This window comes from Drosophila melanogaster, chromosome 3L, assembly GCF_000001215.4.
Source record: "Drosophila melanogaster chromosome 3L".
In the NCBI taxonomy this organism is placed as follows: domain Eukaryota; kingdom Metazoa; phylum Arthropoda; class Insecta; order Diptera; family Drosophilidae; genus Drosophila; species Drosophila melanogaster.
The window spans coordinates 27825122-27842197 of NT_037436.4; the positions used below are offsets into that span (position 1 = coordinate 27825122).

Here is a 17076-nt window from a genome sequence, read left to right on the forward strand (position 1 = left end):
TCACCGAGCTCCTGCTTCTTCGGATGTCTGTCATACTTCGCCTTTGCGCAAGTTTTGCAATTGGCTGCTATTTCGCTCGCCAATTTGGTCATTTTCGGGAAGTAGTACTCGGAGAGTACTTGTTTCACGTTTTCTTGGGCCGACCTGTGAGCTCTGTTGTGCTCGACGGTGAGGATTTCTTTTCTCTCCTGCATCGCGAAGATGTCGGTGACCCTATTCTTACAATGCCAGAATTTCGTGGCTGGAAATTGTCGAACTACGTCGTCCTGGATTAGCGCCAGCGTGTGAAGATCACAGTGGAAGGCGTTTACACCATTAGGGATAATGATGTTGGCGAGTTCCTCCAGCAAAGCTTGTTTGCACGAGAAATTGATCGAGTGCCGCCTCTTATTCCCAAATAATATAAAAGTGCGTTTCCAATGGGAGCGCGCCTCTTCCAAAATTATCTGGTTCTGGAAGCAATTCACGGGTTTGTCCGTGGACTCGATCGTGTGCGTAAGCGAAAGTTCGCTGTGAATCGTGGCCGCGCACGACTCCGGTTCTTGCTCTTCAACAACGTTGAGTTGTTGTCTCGAGAGGGCATCTGCAACGAGGTTGTTTTTCCCAGGCTTGTAAAAAATTCGTGCGCCGGACTCGTCGATGCGTGCTTTCCATCTCTTAATTTTGGCGTTCGGATTGGACTCCGATACCGCGAACGTCAGAGGTTGGTGATCGGTAAAGATGTTTATCTCTTTAACCGCATACAGGTAGTGCCGCAACTTAGCCAGTGCCCAGACTATGGCTAACAGCTCCCTTTCGTTGGTAGCATAGTTAACCTCTCTGTCAGACAATGTCCTTGAGATCATTGTAATGGGACGTCCCTCTTGGGACAGCACTGCGCCAATGCCGTAGGCCGAAGCGTCTGTCGTTAGATCAAACGCTTTTTTGTAATCAGGGTATCTCAGGATGACGTCCTCAGACGCCAGGATATTGCGTAGCTTTTCGAAGGCACGTTGTTGCGCTTCGGAAAATTCTACCTGGATACTCCTGGACCTGTGTCGGCTAACACTACCGTTCTCGCCCTTCAATATGTCTGAAATGGGCCTAGCTATTGATGCGAAGTCTTTGATAAAGCAACGATAATAGCTGGCTAAGCCCAAGAATGACCTTACCTCAAATACGTTTTTGGGTTCCGGAAATTCCTTTATGGCCTTAACCTTTTCTGGGTCAGTCGCCGCCCCATTGTTGGTGACGATGAACCCCAGGAAGCTCACGCTTTTCTTAAAAAAACGTGACTTTTCCGCCGATATTCTCATGTTAGCATCGTACAGGCTCTTCAGAACCCAATCTACATGCTTGACATGGGCGTTTTCATCTTCCGAAAAGATGATGACGTCATCGACGTAAACGTAGCAGAACTTTCCGATCTGCTCTCGCAGAATATCGTCAATTGTTCTTTGGAAGATGCTTGCAGCATTCCTGAGTCCGAATGGCAGCCTTCGGAACTCATACTTCCCTCCGTTTACTGCGAACGATGTCTTTTCACGGTCGCGTTCTGCGAGCGTGATTTGGTGGTAGCCAGACTTCAGATCGAGGGTCGTGAAGTATTTGGCCTTGCCGAGATTCCCCAATATCATAGAGATATTTGGCATGGGGTATCTGTCTGGTACCGTCCTTTCGTTAAGTTTTCGAAAGTCCAGCACCAAGCGCATTTTTTTATTGCCCGCATCGTCAGTGCCCTTTTTGTCTACGACCCATATTGGGTTATTGTAGGGGGACTTTGACTTTTGGATTATGCCATTTTTAAGCAGTTCCTGAATTTCGCCGTTGACGAAGTCAGCTGCTCCCATGGGATATGGGTATAACTTGGCATAAATGGGCTCCTCATCAACCGTCCGGATGGTGGCTACCACCGACGTATTGTAAGGAAGAGCCTCATTAGGATCAGCAAAAGCTTTTTTCCTATTCCCGAGCATTTTTAAAAAAGCACCCTTAATTAAGGGCGGTGCGTCCGAGCAATCTACTTTGGTGAAATTGACATCGGGGCAAGTATGAAAGTCAATTTGCTCTGCTCCGGAGCCCCATTTGAGCTTGCCGGAAGCTAGGCAAAGCGACGCGCCGGCCTGTTTTAACAGGTCTAGGCCAACAATCGCGTCAAAGGAGGTCAAGTCTGGTAATAAAAAAAAGGTAGCTTTAAGATTAAAAATGGACACAAAACATTTCTTAGTTATTGTAGTCACACCATGAATCGAATGGATTGTAAATGGGGACTGCACCGGGCGGACGCCTTAAATGGTCGGATAAAATTTTTTGCCGCGCCCGTATCAACCAGTAGTTTCATGTCGATCCCCGCTACTCTTCGTCTGATGACGGGTAGCAGGGACTTTCCCCTAAAAAATTAATGGTATCCGAGTCATACTCTAGGATGGAATCGTCGTCGACTTTAGCTGCTGCACTGGAGGCTGCGGTGTTATAAACCTTGTCCGAATCATCAGAGGCCTGGGCAACATGGTTGACCCTTTGCCTTTTTGGTGGGACCGAACGGCCAGACGCGGCCGGCTTCGATTTCGGGTAAGCCGGGGCGTGAGATGGCTGCATCCTGGACAACGACGGGTCAACGTCCATGGGTTCTGGCGTGTTCTCTCGGGCCATTCGGTCGCTACGTGGAGCGGAGTGCACCTGTGCTCTATGCTGCTTAGTAAAGTGCGGGTTCTTCCCAGCACTTCCCTGCGAGCCGGCTTGTGGGGGGGCCCGTTGGCGCTCCTGCACTTTGGGATATTGCTTGTGGTCCCTATCCTCTTGGCTTCGTGCAAATGAAGTTGCAAAAGTGTACCGCTCATGATTGGACTCTACTTCTTGCGCCAGGGCGAGCGCTGACGGCATGTCCTTAGGCTTTGCCGCGAATAGCACGTCTGTGAGGTTGCGCCTGAGCCCCGAGACAAAAACTCTCAAAGCATCATCTCGGAACTTCTCACACAGCACCGTTGCTGCCGACGCTTCATAAGACATAGTCGCCTTATTGGTGAGTAAGGTGAGTTTTTTCTCGACCTCATCATAATACTGGAGGAGCGTCAGGCTTCCCTGTCTGAGGGTGCCTAGCTCCTGCTCGATAACGTGTATCGGGCGTTTGTCACTATACGTGAAATCGAGGCGACTTATGATCGCATCGAAATTCAGTATAGTCCCAAAGGACGACAGAACTGCATCAGCAGGGCCTTTAACTTTGCTCCTGATGATGACCACAGCTTGATAGTGCCGCGAACTATCCTCATATTTCCTGAACATATGGTAAGCGGCATTTGCCGCTTGCCGCCAGGAGACGTATGTCTCCTGTGTCCCCATAAAGTCTGGAAGACATTTAACGGCATCCAATGTTTCCCCACAAGGGACCAGTCCGGTGATTTCTACTGGTCTGTAAACCTTGATTGGGGGAGCTTCTGCCCGGGCAGGGGCAATCTGTATGGCCGCGACCTGGCCGGCCAGATCTTGAATTGTTTTACGCAAGTCAGCCTCCCTGCGTTGACTCTCTAAGGCTTGCTCTTGTAATGCCCTTATGAGAGCTTTAATTTGTTCCGTTTCGAGAGACATTTTATATGCAGTGAATGCGTTAGTTGGGGTGTTTTTACGTACAGAGTTTTCTGTCGAATCGTCGCTTTCGGACTCTGAGTCGCTAGCGCACTTTTTAGAATTCCTATATTGTCGGAATGACTCGCTCATGGGTAGCTATGTATGTGAATACTCAGGCCGTTGTGCCCGTGGGGCCAAACAGTACGGCAAGGGGGTCGCGGGGGCTGAGTCGCCGCTTTGAAGGCATTGGACGAAGACTCAACGAGCAGAGCCACTGCCTAGCTAAGTAACGATAAGGTGAAGGGCCTGCGGGGAGCGGGTCTCCAATAAGGCAAACAAATATACAAAGACAAAAATTGCCACAGCAAAGACAAAGAGATAAATAAAAGGCACAAAATTGTCACAGCAATGCATGCGCCAGTATCGGGTAGCGAAGTGGAGTGGGTCAAAAACAACAAAGCTTGAAAGGGCTGTGAAGCCAATGTAGCGAATTAAATTTCGAATGAAACGACAGTGTCCCGCGGATGTGCGAAGGCGGAACGAAATGCACACAATATGGATTGCAAAGTCAACCACAAATCAAAATTCGATATTTAAACTTCATAACAGTAACATAATTTTAATTCGCAACACATATAAACGTTTATTGTAGTGGAAATGCCGATTTTCTTAATTTATTTATGTAACTCGCACAAATATTTTAAATATTTTAAAATTCTAGACGCAGTTTGGAGTAGTGTTTAAGTTGAGAATCCCACTTACATGATTCAGGGTAGTGGTGTGGGTTCCTGGAGTTGGGTGCCAATTAATATAAGTGTGGGGTGCTGCAGAGGGGATCCCTCGCCGCAGTCACTGGGTCACTGGTGGTCAAGGTAAGTGTGAAGAGCCGTAGAGGGGATCTCTCGCCGCTGTCACTGGTATGTTGTCGGTTGGCTGATTATCTTCAGGTGCTCCTCGTACGGGAGTAGGAGGTAGTAAGTTCACTTGAAGAGTTACGCTGATTATGTTGGGAAGATGACTGTCTTCCTTTTGGCTTCTGGCCTAGGGACTCAGATAGCTATGGTAATTTATAATGATAACGACAGTTGCCGGAGTAAGCTTTATGAGCGATTGCTCTTTATTCTTTGAATATCCAAAACGAACTGACTATAAGCTAACAAAGGGAAAAACATCATAGCGGCCTCTGCCAATGCGCAGAGCTTCTGCCGGCTATGCATGAGCTTCCGGCCAAATGCTTGGTCAGCAATTTGACCGGTGCTGGTGTGCGGACGATCAGTCCGGTTAACTTAGTTAACTTACACACCCCGTTAGCTTTTCGTACCTGTTAAATTATACAACCTACTGCTTTGCTACTCAGGGTAAGACCCGCAGGTATTATTTTTGGTCGCTTAACTTTTATCTTTTTGTCGCTTAGCGTTGGATCTTAGCGCGTACTCATTATCTTTTTTCGCTTATCTTTGATCGTTGGATCTTACCGCTTATTTTTCTTGTTCTAACGAGAGGAATTGTTAGACTTTATATATTCTTCTAGAAGCTTCGAAAATGATGATGCGAAGTAATGAAAATTTAGTTGACGTAGATACGGATGCGTCGGTGACATGCACCATCTGCAACGGGCCAGTACGTAATCTGGATTTGGTTGAAACCCGTTGTAAACATTCTTTTCACAAACATTGCCTTGACAATTACCTTAAGAACCATGACAAATGCCCCATATGTGTCAGGCCATGATCTCAATCCGAGTTAGGATCTCTTTGTCAACTAAATCTCAAGGTAACAGGATGATGACCCGTTCAGGTTCTTGGAATACAGCCAAACAACATGAGAAGTCTGATCCAAATTCCCAACAGGAAATTTGTAGCGGGGATAGTTCAGATTCCAGAGTTGTGACAGAAGACCGTGTTCAGCAAATAGTCCAAAGTTCAATGCAGGCCTTTCAAGCAAGCATGCTACAATCAGTGACAGAACAAATCACTATGGCGTTCACTCAATTGAATAAATCCACATTTGTAAATAATGGACAGAGTGAGCTGCAGCAAGACATACAAAATAATTTCGGTCGAGAAGCTCCCGAAATAAACTCAGAAAGAAATAACAATTCACATGTTAGGACTTCACCAGACTTTCGTAGCGATCGAAGTGATCTTTCTTTGGATAGACCTGATAGGATTTCCAATATTATATCAAATTGGCGTATTAAATTCAGCGGTTCAGCCAACGACATTGCCATTGAGGATTTTATTTACCGCGTAAATTGTCTCACTTCGCAAAGCCTGAACGGAAACTTCGAACTTTTTTCCCATTTCGCTAATTTACTGTTTGCAGGACCGGCCTTAGCATTTTATTGGCGTGTTCACAGATCGGTGGATAACATGAATTGGAACGTGTTATGCAGGCGTTTAAAGGAAAGATATCAAGATCAGAGATCTGATCGTGAAATTAAAATTGCTATGCGTCGCCGTAAACAGGGTAGCACAGAAAATTTTGATGATTTTTTGGATGCAATGCTTTCCATTGCAGATTCCCTTAGTGAACCAATGCAGGACAGTGAGATTACTGTAGAAGTTCGTCATAATCTCAAACCGGAGATCAAGCACGAATTACTGCACATAGACACCCCAAACTTAGCAACATTGCGTAGGGAATGTCATCGTCACGAAGATTTCTTTCGAAGCACCCGGACAAAGCCAATCCAACGTCCGAACACAAGCAAGCGTTTTGTTAACGCAATCCTGCATGAAGATGATTCCGAAGATCAGTCTGAGGAAGAACAGGATGTCGAGGACGAGATTTGAGTCGTTAGGACTTCTGAGAAAATTAAGTGCTGGAACTGCGATGAATCAGGTCACGGTTACCAGAATTGCCTTAAGACACGCCGTATTTTTTGTTATGGTTGCGGAACACCGGAGGTGTATAAACCCAACTGCGCAAAATGTAAATCGACATCGGAAAACTCTCAGCAGGGCATTCGTTATGCGAATAAAACGAATGTCCGCCGTTAGCCTTGAAAATACAAACTGAACCAAATTCTGTGGCAAATGATGTTCATTCCATTCTGCCCTCAACTCAACCTGACGTAACATTATCCCAAACTTTTAATCCATATCATTTGCAAGTGCTGGAGTATGCAAATCGTAAATTGCAAATATTTGGGGAAAATTCACTTCATAATCGAAAACACCGATCATCACGGCGAATTCGTAAGTTTTGGATTCGTAAACGATCATTCAACCGTTTTACGATTTCATCAATTGTTCAAAATAAGAACGATATTCGACCTTTCACACACATTGACATATTTGGTCAATCGCATTTAGCTCTCCTAGACAGTGGCGCCAACAAAAACGTTATAGGTGGTGAGCTAGCACAACAATTAATATCAAGCAAGCCATTTAATAAATTTAAATCGGTTGTGCGAACTGCTGATGGCCAAACGCAAAATGTTGCAGGCACTATACAAATTCCCTTGATTTACAACTTTGTTGATAATAACTTCGAATTCTTAATAGTCCCTTCCATAAAGCAAAGCGGAATGGATTTCTGGTATACGTTTGGAATTTCTATTAAGCAAACAGTTTTGATCAACGAAATCAACTTTGAACCCGAAGACTCTACTCGCGTACGATTGTCTGATTCACAAAAATTAAAATTGCAGAAAGTAATAGACTTTTTCCCATCGTTCGTGAACGAGGGCTTAGGATTGACTAACCTGATAGAGCACAATATCGATACATCCAATGCGAAACCAATCAAACAACGATTTTATCCACTTTCGCCTGCTAAAGAAAAACTTTTGTGCATAGAAATCGATCGCATGTTTAAGATGGATGTCATTGAAGAGGCACCTTCATGCCTTGGTCATCTCCAGTGGTTACATTGCATATCAAACCAGGCAAGGTGCGATTTTGTCTCGATGCAAGAAAATTAAATGCAGTCACAGTAAAGGACGCTTACCCAATCCCAATTATGGATGGACTGCTAAGTCGTCTTCCATCGGTACATTGCATTTCCAAAATTGACCTCAAAGATGCCTTTTGGCAGATCTGTTTAGATCAAGAATCCCGTGCCAAGACTGCTTTCACCGTTCCAAATAGGCCCCTTTATCAGTTCAAGAGAATGCCTTTTGGATTGTCAAACGCTCCACAAACCATGTGCCGTTTGATGGATTTCGTTATACCCTATCAATTAAAATCGCATGTATTAGTCTACCTCGACGATTTGCTGGTTTTGTCAAACAATTTCGAAGACCATCTTTTGCATTTGTCCGAAGTAGCCACCCAATTGCGTAAAGCTGGATTGACAATTAATGTCCAGAAAAGTCAGTTCTGCCTGAAAACAGTAGACTATCTCGGTTACCTGGTGGGCGAAGGCACACTACAAGTAAATCTGAACAAAATCGCTGCAGTGAGAGAGTTGTTACGTGGCAAATCCTTCAGTTGGAACGATCTTGCTCAAGAAGCTTTTGATGACAAACCATTTATTGCAGCAGTGTGATGCTTCACTACATGGAGTGGGTGCAGTTCTAGCTCAATGTGATGATTCCGGTTGTGAACGTCCGATAGCATTCATGTCTAAGAAGCTGAATAAAGCCCAACATAATTATACAGTTACAGAACTCGAATGCATGGCTGTAGTTCTGGCAATTAAGAAGTTCAGAATGTACATCGACGGTCATAGCTTCAAAGTAGTCACCGACCACTCAAGTCTTCGATGGCTAATGAACCAATCAGATTTAAGCGGGAGATTGGCAAGATGGGCTATCAAACTTCAGGGTTATTCCTTCGAAATCGAGCATCGCAAGAAACAGAACAGAAACTGTGGTTGCGGATGCTTTGTCTCGATCGTTCGAGGATGTTTACGATATTGCTGCAATAGACCTTGAAGTCCATTCCGAAATTGATTTATCTTCCAGTGCATTTCAATCGGAAAAGTACTCTGCTCTCAGAGATAAATTAGTGTCTCAAAAATTACCTGATTTTCAAGTCAGTGATGACTATATTTATCATCGGGCAACATTCCCCAATTGTACTGACGTTTCACCAGACGATTGCTGGAAATTGCTTGTACCTGAGTCGTTGCGTCATAGCGTAATGAGTTCGGCTCATGATCAACCAACATCTGCACATTGTGGAATGGCTAAATGCTTAGAGCGTATTAGACGGCGTTTTTACTGGCCAAACATGGTTATCAACGTTCGTGATTACATTCGAAATTGCGAGACGTGTCAGACCACTAAATATCCCAATCGTTCTTTAAAACCACCAATGGGAGCACAAGTGCAAAGCGATACAATTTTTCAAAGACTTTATCTTGATTTTATCGGCCCATTTCCCAGATCGAAATCCGGCAACATTGGTATACTGATTATTCTGAATCACTTTTCCAAATTTACCTTTTTAAAAGCTGTGAAAAAGTTCAACAATAAAGTGATCATCAGTATATTGCGGGATGAAATATTTTCATGCTTTGGGTGTACCCGAAACAGTCGTGAGTGACAACGGAACTCATTTTAAAAGCCGTGATTTCTCTGACATTCTTTCGAAATATGGCGTTCGTCATATGTTTACTGGTGCATATGCTCCACTATCCAACGGAGCTGAGAGAGTTAACCGTTCTATAAACGCTGCTTTAAGAGCTTACATTCGCTCTGACCATCGCGAATGGGACGTGTTCCTCAGTAGCATCAACTGTTCTCTTCGTAACTCGATTCACCAATCTATTGGTATATCGCCTTATCAGGTTGTTTTCGGTAAACACATGATATCCCACGGTAATGACTACAAACTGTTGCGCAAACTTAATTTACTCACAGAAGGTGACGTAAAATTATCAAGAACTGACGAATTTCAAAGAATTCGCTCCAACATTGCCAAACATTTGAATAAGGCTTATGAGACAAACCAAAAGTCTTACAATCTCCGAGCACGACCTCGATCTTTTGAGGTTGGTCAAGAAGTTGTTAAAAGAAATTTCGTTTTAAGTAATGCAGCGAATAATTTTAACGCGAAACTCGCTCCTGTCGGTGTTAAGGCCCGAGTCAAAGAAAGGATTGGTCAATCAATATATCTCTTAGAGGACATGAACGGCAAGGAAATTGGTAGATTTGGGAGGACATTTGGTAATTGCTTTTGACTCCTTTTTCAGTTTTTATTGTTAGTCACAGGGACTAAAAATCAAATCTGTGGTTGTGGGAGTCGAGCCAAATGGCAACCTTATATGTGCTACCGCACTTATTTGGTAACGAACCATTTTAGCCAAATTCAAATCCTAGCAAAATTGAATATTGCCCTATAAAAATACCACAAATTTCCCGAGTAGGATTATAGCAAGCTACGGTCACATATGATTTGCATACTTCCGTTCTCTTTTCGTGAAGGCGTGATCGAGTGCAGTTTAACTTTATGCAAAATCCATGATTAAAAATCCACGAGCATCGTGTGGTTTGGATAATAGTTTTTCAAGGCAAATACTGCCAAGTGATAGTTTCCTTTAACTGCGTCGCTGCCGGTCCCACATTTGGAGATAGAAGTCTTAGTGGCTGCGTCGCCAAGGCGGTCTGTATTGTTTTTCGCCAAACTTTTGACAACGCGTGAAACTTACAGTGGCTTCATCGATCGCAGAAAGATTTACAACTGCTTGCATCAGGAGCACCCACCGCGTGCAGCGGAAAGCTAGGCTTGTCCTCTTCTGCTGCACAAGTCAACTTGGTGTCTTCTTCATCCGTGCGCATTCCAAGAATATTTTTGCACAACACGAGCCCCAGGCTGCTGGCCTTGTCGCTGCGTATGCTGCGAACCTGAAGCAGACGCAACACGAATGATCGTGTCCAGTCTTAAGTATCTTTAGAATAGTTTTTCATATTTGTGTTAAATTTACCTAAAAATATTTACTTATAAATTTTTACGATTCTAATTTAGCTTAACTTGTGGGAGATCTGACAAGTATATGTCGCAGCGTTGACATTTTCTTGAGCCTGATCTCCCATGTTGGCAATTAAACTATTTGAGTGAAGCAAATTCCAACCGGCGTGCGCGAACGTCTGTATGCAACTGATCGTATTTTCTACGCATCGATCTATCCTTTACACACGCTAGCTGGACTACACTAGGCGACAGCGCGACAACGCCGTCGCCTCACTCGTAACGGTACTAATTCTAAGATTGACCTCTCAATATACCGAACTCATTGCCCAGCTGCGTCTTGCAAGCACAGTGGTCAAACCATGTTAATAATATGACAGACACGTACAGTGGTCAGAATACATCCGTAATGCGACACGGCCTTCCTGACATGATACACGTCCTCGTGTGTTGTCTTAAATCTACCACATAAGTGGTAATGCTTCAGGATTCCAAGGCTCTCTGGATATGTATCCATATCCATAAGAATGTTTTCCATTTATTCTATTTCTGATTCAAATTTTATCCTTATCATAACATGACTCAATTATTTAAATTTTCGTAACATAGCTTAAATTTAATAAATCATACCATTCGTGTAATTCCTTTAACACATTTTTCTCTTAATCTTTTAAATCAAACAAATTTTGTAGTTCCTTTTACAAATAACAAACTTATCTTTAGTGTAGTTCCTTTTACACATAATAAACTTATCTTTAGTGTAGTTCCTTTTACACATAATTAACTTACATTTTGTGTAGTTCCTTTTACACATACTGAACTTATATTTTGTGTAGTTCCTTTTACACAAACTGAACTTATATTTTGTGTAGTTCCTTTTACACAAACTGAACTTATATTTTGTGTAGGTTCTTTTACACAAACTGAATTATATTTTGTGTAGTTCCTTTTGCACAAACTGAACTTATATTTTGTGTAGTTCCTTTTACACAAATGACCCCCGCCATAACAAGTCTCTTCTGCTATGGTGCGGTCTTCAGTTTCTCTATTGGGCAACAGGCACAACTCCCATCGTGCTGTCCCTGTCTTTACATAACTCATCGTGTATCTGATTATTTGGAATTGCTCTTAAACATTCATGAGAATACTTATATGTTCGTTTACATGTTAAAGATTTTAGCGTATATCTATCTCCATCCAATACTTCAATTATCTCAAATGGCCCTTTAAATTTAGGATCGAGTTTAATTTGATGACGTTCTTCGTTTTTGAGCAAAACGTGATCACCCACTTTGAAATGTACTATCTTAGCCTTATTTTTATCAAACCTTTTTTTGTCGTATTCTGCTTGAGTTTTCATGTTCTTTTTAGCCTCCTTTCTCAAATTTTCTTTGTCTACCTCATCATCGTTATCTTCGTTTAGCGGCAACAAGCCAAAAGGTCGAGCTTCTTTACCAATCAATAATTCCAAAGGGCTGAACTTAGTCACACGATTAGTCGTGCAATTCATTGCTAGCTGCACTTCAGCCAACGCATCCTGCCATGATCTCTGACTAGACTCGACAGCCGTTAGCATACCTTTCAGGGTACTCATGACCTGACCGTTTGCTCTACTTGCACCCGTAGCAATTAAATGTAGATTAATTTTTTCAGAGGAGCAAAAATCGCGAAAGCTTTTACTTGCGAAACTACGTCCTTGATCTGCTATAATTCGAGTTTGGTAAACCAAACAAGGACACGGCTGATTTTACAGCCTTAATGCAGCTATCAGAATCTACATTTAGTGTGTGATGAAAATAAACAAACTTGGTGAAGGCATCTATAAGGACGATGACATATTCCTTCAAATCATTTTTGCCACTCAATTTGCCTGTGATGTCAATATGTATATGTATGCACTTTTCCCGCTAGTGGCTTAGAAACTTTACATGTAATGCAATTTTCTACGAATCTACGCACATATGTAGGCATATTTTCCAACCAGTAATAACAATAGACTTTGTCCAGCGTCTTTTCCCATCCAAGATGCATAATGGATTCATGGACGTGATTTATGACGGCCCATCGAAAACCCCTTGGTATTACCGGCAAACATTTGGTCTTACTATTTCGCTGAATTTTTCTATGAAGTATTCCCTTTCGCAATTCATATGTTTTATCCAGATTTCCTGGGAACTCATTATTTTTTAACTTTACAATTATATCTTGTATCTCAGTATCTCGCTGTTGTTCTGAAACCAACCAGTTATCAGATACCTCGGTCAAATTGATTCTTAACTCTGAAATCTTATTCATACCTTTCTGTTGTTCAAGCACTGGATTTCGAGAGAGAAAATCCACATGCGCCATTCGCTCGCCTTTTCTATACTCTATTTCGAAATCAAATGCCTGTAAAAACGCCCACCATCTATGCACCCTCGGTGTTAAATCTTGTTTTGTACGGCTGGCCTTTAAAGAATTACAGTCAGTATATACTACAAATTTACGTCCCTGCAAATAATACCGGAAGTGTTTTATAGCATTTAACACTGCTAACGTCTCCAGTTCGTATGAATGGTATTTAGATTCGGCGGGAGACGTACACTTACTGTAATACTCTACAACATGAGGTTTATTGTCAATTTTATGTAACAGGATCGCTCCATACCCAATACAACTTGCATTAGTATGCAGCTCTATTTGGTATTACGGATCGAATATGATTAAAACTGGCGTCTGGGTCAATATAGTTATTATTTTTATTCGGACCTGTTCATGCACTGGTAACCAAACAAAGTCAGTGTTTTTCTTAGATGTGAGAAGATACAGAGGTTTAAGTGTTTGGGAGAAATTTAACACAAATTGACGAAAGTATGTGGCTAAACCAATGAATTGTCTTAGCTGTGAGACATTTTGGGGTGATGGTAATGCTTTTAAAGCTTGAATTTTTCGTGAATTTGGCCTGACTTCTCCGTTGCTTATTTCAAATCCGAGATACTCTATTTTTGTGGTGAGAAAGGAACACTTAGTGACATTAAATGAAAATCCAGCCTTACTTAATGTCTCCAACACTCTCTGCAATCTAACTAGCGCATCTTCTTTGCTTTCTGCTATTATGAGAACATCATCAATATACACAATTGCATAAGTGTAGGCTAAATCTCCTAGGGCCTTCATTATAGCCCGCTGGAAAACAGATGGTGCGTTTTTCAAACCAAACGGCATTGTCAAGAACTCGTATTGACCCTCTGGCGTTACAAACGCTGTTCGTTCAATTGAGTCCTCATGGACTGGAATTTGATAAAAGCCGCTTGCCATATCTATGCGCGAAAAATATTTAGCACCCCGAAGCCTAGCAATTTGGTCTGAGATGAGGGGCAATGGATACTTGTCAGCCACTGTATTTTCATTTAGCATGCGATAGTCCACACACAGTCGATCGGTGCCATTCTTTTTTTTTTGACTAGCATCATGGGACTAGCGAAAGGTTAACAGCTTGGCCGAATAATCTTAGCTTTTAGTAATTCATCAACTTTACCCCGCACTTTGCTTTTCTCTTCTTCACTAAGCCTATATGGCCGCCGTTGTACTGTCTTTTGCTGATCTATTAATCTAATTTCCAACTGCCCTGTGGTGACCCTAGTCTTTGGTATTCCATCAATAAACCAATCTGAAAAACATTTTAAAATTTTTTTCAAGGCTGTCTTATCAAGATCATGATTTGATTCTATTACTTCTTCATAATTGATAGTTACTAACGATTCTACTCTTTTGGTTGTGTAAATTTGAAATTTGTCAGCGTCCATGGTTACGCCAAAGCCCTGGCCTAAAATTTCACGACCAATTAGTACGTCATATTTCAAATACTTATCCATAATAACATGTAGCAAAATCTCAAAATAACATTGATCAATATTTATATTACATAATAGTTGTTGAGTGCTACATATTGAATCATTACATATGCCGTTCAATTTTGCAATATTATTAATTCTTTTGCCACTAAATTTATCGGCGACGCTTTCCTTAACCAAGGAACATTCAGCGCCAGAGTCGAAGCAAAATGGAACAGACTCACCGGTTGAACTTCTTACTATTCAACACGTTTCTCGGTTACTTGATTTTTTCCTCGTGATCGTCCTTTTGGGCAGGCGGATGCGAAGTGCCCAAGCTCGTCGCATTTGAAACACTTGACTGTTGATTGGTCTTTTGATCCTTGCGTTGAACTTCCGCTGTGACTTCTTCCTTGATTTTGTGACCTCTGCCGAGCACGACATTCAGCATATTTATGTCCAGTCTTCCCACAATAATTGCATTTCACTTGAGAGAGATACTTAGGCTTTTTACGCTCCGGGCCTGTTGTAGATGCGTCGTCATCAAGGTTCCGTTTTTTAAAAGTGTGCGCTTGTAGTTGTTGTTGCATGTCATTTCGAGTTTTAATATTGTTTGTAAAAACCCAGCGCGACAATTTGTCAATTTGTGCCATGTGAGCCAGAGTAAGTGAAACCGCCATTTCCTCCAGATCAATAGATTTAAATTTGGACATAAGTAAGGTGACGATTCGGCTTCCATATTCGGTGTAACTTTCTCCAGACTTTGGTCGCCCGTTCAAAATTTTCATCAGTGTGGCAGCAGACGTTTCGATGCCAACGAAGCGTTGAACGAAGAGTTCTTTAAATTGTGGCCATGTGATGCCAGCAAAGCATATTTGGGACAGCCATTGTGATGCACTTCCCTCTAGCGCCTTACTTAAAGTTATCATCAGGCTGCTACCTTCGGGCGTTTTGTCAGCAAAAATGAGATCCACTGTTGTACACCAAGCTGAGGCATCTGCACCAGCTCCCTCAGGATGAAACTTTGGGAGAATTATATGTTTTCCCTTTTCATCAGTTGCCGATGCCTTTGGTGTCTGCATATTTTTGATGATCTCCATTAGGTTGTTGTTTTGCACTTGTAAAGCTGCCAGGTATGCATCGGTGATATTTGTAGGCAAAGCAGATCCCACTTCTGATGTCGCAGCGTTGACATTTTCTTGAGCCTGATCTCCCATGTTGGCAATTAAACTATTTGAGTGAAGCGAATTCCAACCGGCGTGCGCGAACGTCTGTATGCAACTGATCGTATTTTCTACGCATCGATCTATCCTTTACACACGCTAGCTGGACTACACTAGGCGACAGCGCGACAACGCCGTCGCCTCACTCGTAACGGTACTAATTCTAAGAATGACCTCTCAATATACCGAACTCATTGCCCAGCTGCGTCTTGCAAGCACAGTGGTCAAACCATGTTAATAATATGACAGACACGTACAGTGGTCAGAATACATCCGTAATGCCACATATATATATGTGATTTTCCCGATTTATATTAATACCTACAGCAAATCATCAACAGTCATCAATCCTGCTGACATCGATGGAAAGTGCGTGAGTACGGAACAAAAATAATAAAAACACACAAGCATACATATAAAAAGTCAGATATTCCTCAATAGTGTGCTTAAAATACCTTGCCTTAATTAATCATATATCTAGATCTCTTAATTTAAAGAAGTTTAAAGTTTAAATATACATTAATCATACATAATTCTAACGTAAAGTAAGCCAAACAAACAAAAGCATTAATGTAAACTTAAATACCAGTATTTGCATTCCTATCTTGATTATTTTTCCTTTATTTTATCGTTGATAAGCAAAATTACTCAATAAGAGATTACCTTAACGTAAATAACGTAATTTTCAGTTTAAGGATTAGGTTTAGGAAAATGTATCGGGGTCCAATTATATGGGGTCCATAATGAACTAATCTGATGTCTTGTTGGGCACCAAAGGGTATGTAAAGCAGTGGTTGTATTAGGGTGGAGTCCGAATGGATTTCACAGGTAGGGTGGGTATAGAATAAGGCCAATAACATCTGGGCCTCATCTTCAATAGGTACACTTTCTTGTCCGCTTCTTAACCGTTTGGTTATCGTTTTTTTTTTTTAATCTACCGTATCTCTGTCTACAGTATTGTAGCTGTGACACTCTTGTTCATCTCAACACAAAACCCACGCCCATTTTCCCTGAGCATGCCGGTAAAAATAGTGACAGAGTGTGTTGGGGAGGACAACGCTCTATGAGTGTGTTCGTTACAGTTATAGACTCAAGCGGGCCAAAGGCACAGAGGTTGATCGGTAACGGTGCGTGCACACAGAGATCGCACCGTGAACTAATGGTACAACTGTTGGACTTTGTAACCGAGCGGGCCGTGTGCAGTCAGTGGTCGGTAAAAGTGGTCCCAGGGCTAGCGTTGCCTCGCCCGTGGACGATACACCCTGCCCCATAACATCCTTATCCCGGTCGGACCGGCACGTCGTCCGTTGTCAAGGAGTACACAGGACAACGAAGGCAAGGCGTTGCAGGAGAAACGCCGCAGGAGCAGCGCGATCACCGGGGGAGTCAGTCGTGAAACAATATAATAGACCCACTATAATTAGAACCATCTTCTCTTCCTTGGTCGGGCAAACACAAAAATCGTAAATTTGGTGGGGCGAACGCACAAACTCTCTGAGCTAGCCGTTGCAATTCGTAGCGAGCAGAGATAGAAAAATCAATTCGTTACAATACCAAACAAAGAAGTGTAGCGCATTCTCCCAGCAAGCTGATGTTTGGAATTGAACAAAATGATAAAGTTGTTGATGAATTAAC

At 42.4% G+C, this 17076-nt stretch overlaps 1 long non-coding RNA gene across 1 annotated transcript in view; it reads right to left on the bottom strand.

The window, feature by feature from the left end:
• lncRNA:CR46482 (long non-coding RNA:CR46482) overlaps positions 1-17076 on the bottom strand; it is a 60080-nt gene that overhangs the window by 3789 nt on the left and 39215 nt on the right. The window lies entirely within an intron of this gene.